Here is a 3,316-nt window from a genome sequence, read left to right as displayed (position 1 = left end):
AGTGAGGTATACGTGTAATAGCGATAACGATCATTTTTTCATGTAGCGAACATGTTCAATCAATGTTCCTTGCTTAGAGAGGATGAATATATCCCACGTTGGTGTCCATATAAATTGCTCTAAATGAGATGGCTAATGCTCAAGAAGTGTAAGAGACATCTAAAGTTGACGTCAAGGCTGTCAATATATCAAATCAATTAACTGTATTCACTCGTCTTTTTTCTAGGCAAAGTATATAGAACTTGAATCATCTTGGTAATAAATAGCCCTATTATTAAAAGAAAATAAGATGATTGTTTTGAAAGTGATATTCATCGTAATTTTCTTGGCAAAAGATATGGAAAACACCGAATTTAGTTTGATTCGATTGCTTTACTAAAATGATGTAGTCAAGCCAATGGTTATCAAGTCATCCAAATTATTTGATTTTTCTAATTTGATTTTGTAATCATTGCTCAACACTTTATGCACTTTATGTATGGGCATAACTACTCAATAGTAGGTCCACATGTGCAAAGGCCTAAGGTGGGCCATATTTTTATAGCATGATGATTTTTCGTGGCACATGGTTATGGTCTACCTCAAGGAGGGCCTTTCCAAGGATGTAACGCGACTAGGCTCGGGGTTTGAAAAAATGGATAGGCTCAAGTATACTCCCTTAGTCCCTTACTTTTGGTGCTTCTCCAATTAAAACCTTCCTTGTCTATTTGAACACTTCTACATTAGGTGCTTTTGTATTGCCTTTTCTTTATTTTTTCTCTCTCTCTCTTTTTTTTTTTTGTTTTTGGCAAGTTTGGTTTCGGTTTTAGAATGATTTTTTTTTCTTTTGCATTAGATCTTTCCTTTTTGGGTTTCGACCAACTTTATGTCCTACTCTTATGTTTCGTTCCCCCAATTTTTCATTTGTATCTCTTTACACCATTCCCATCCCCAGGTTTGGAATAATGTAGGTTGAATAAGGCTCAATTGATGAGGCTAAAAAGGGCTGCCAAAAAAATGGGTTTGTTCTAAGGTTAAAAACATGGGGTCATCTTTGTGGAGTTTCAAGTTGCCTCCTGTGTTGGTGTAATCATCATATCCTTTCTTTGCGGGCCAAAGATGGACCTCTTTTCATTTGATAAATCTTGTAAGCCAAAGCTCATCAAAATTCTTAAAGTGTTGAGTATGTATGCCTTTTTTGATATTATCTGTTTGTATGTGTATTTCATTTAATTCGAGCTAATAACAACAAATTCATTGAAAAAAAGAACAAGATAGACGTACTTGAAAATAGAATTTTTATTCATTAATTAATGAGAGAACATAGTTAGTAGATTCAAAAACATGAATCTTTAAGTCTATCATGGAGAAAACATAAAGGAAAGAAACAAAACAAGACCTAGGGTGATACATCTTGAATTATTGACAAATTCTTGAGATTGTGTCTTCGAGCTTTGGCCGTTTCCAATGTAGGTGAGATCCTCTCTAAAAATCTAGTCCATCTATATGATTCATGGTTTCATTTATCATGTCCCTTTCAACTAATGTTCCCATAATATAGACTTTAAGAAATGTGTCTAAACCAAAGTATTGTAAATGACACTTGTATGGTGGAGACATATTATCTATGAACTTTGGGATAAGTTCATGATCCAGAGGTCTTTGTGAAAGAAGAGCAACCTTTGATTACCACTTGGAAAAGAATTCAATGAAGCCTTCGTCTTACACTTGCTTGAGTAATTCAAGATCGCGCAAGGTAGTTGTGTGCTCAATGTTATCTCCATATTGGGCTAGAACGCTTTTAAACGTCCTCCCAATTGGATGTTTGTTTTGCATTGAGGTTATAAAACCATGATCTAGCAGTTGGATTCAATGAAAGAGGGAAAGTACATGCGTATAAGCTATGCTCGACCCCTTTCAATGCCATCATTCCAAGAAAGCTCATTAAGTGATTCCTAGGATTGTCCGTAACCTTAAAGGTTGGTAAATCCATAGTCAAGAACTTTTCTAGGAGAGTCTTGCCACTAGGTTGTGGTGCAAGCACATAATTGAAGAACTTAGTCCCTGAGCTAGCTCTAAGGATTAGTTTCTCCAAGGCCTCTAGTCTTTCGGCTCTTACTTTTTCTTACAAGATTTTTTCTTTGGGATATTCTATTTGATGGCCTCCTGTTTTTAAAGATTCCACATGGGAGACGAAATTTTTTTGGACTCTCTTCAGTGACACCAAGGTTTAGAATAATTGACCATAGTGACCTTTTTTAGGTTTATGGCTAACCATTATGGTTAAAATGGTTAACCACCTTTGATTTTTTTATTAAAAAATTATTTAATTTAAATTATATTTTAAAATAATAAAAGTAAAAAACAAAAAACCAAACGAGGTGGCTAGGAACTTTTTTGTTTATTTTGTTTATATTTTTTACTTCTTTTTATAATTTTATTATTTTAAAATATAATTTAAATAATTTTTTTAAAAAAAAAGTAAAAAAAAAGGTGGTCGGGATTTTTTTTTTGTTTTTATTATTTTAAAATATAATTTAAATGATTTTTGTAAAAAAAATAAACGAAAAATTAAAAAAATAATAATTTTGGGCGGGGAATTTTTTATTTTTTTTTAATTATTTTAAAATCTAATTTAAATAATTTTTTAATAAAAAAAAATTAAAAAAAAAAACAATAGGTGGCTGGGAATTTTTTTTTTATTTTTTTTATATTTTTTATAATTTTATTACTTTCAAATATAATTTAAATATTTTTTAAAAAAAAAGTAAAAAAAAAAGGTGCCTGAGACTTATTTTTTGTTTTTTTAATTTATTATTTTAAAATATAATTTAAATGATTTTTTTAAAAAAACATAAAAGACAAAGTAAAAATAATAATAATTGGTGGCTGGAATTTTTTTTTATTATTTTAAAATATAATTGAATTTTAATAAAAAAATTAAAAAATTAAAAAAAAAAACATTAGGTGGGTGGGAATTTTTTTTATTTATTTTTATTTTTTTAAGTTTTTTTGTTTTAATATATAATTAAATAATTTTTTAATAAAAAATCAAAGGTAGTTAACCATTCTAACCATAATGGTTAGCCATAAACCTAAAAAAGGTCACTATGGTCAATTATTCTAAACCTTGGTGCCACTGAAGAGAGTCTAAAAAAACTTCGTCTCCGATGTGGAATCTTTAAAAACAAGAGGCCACCAAATAGAATATCCCTTTTTCTTTCTCTGCTTTTATTTTAGCCTTTTTTGCTTTTCTATGAGCCTTCATTTGGGCTTCTTCTTTTTGTAGGGTGTTTAAGTTTTGGAGTTCCTCTCTAAGTTTCTCCAATGCTGCTTT

This window comes from Chenopodium quinoa, unplaced genomic scaffold, assembly GCF_001683475.1.
Source record: "Chenopodium quinoa cultivar QQ74 unplaced genomic scaffold, ASM168347v1, whole genome shotgun sequence".
Lineage (NCBI taxonomy): Eukaryota > Viridiplantae > Streptophyta > Magnoliopsida > Caryophyllales > Amaranthaceae > Chenopodium > Chenopodium quinoa.
Note: the sequence above shows the minus strand (reverse complement) of the source record.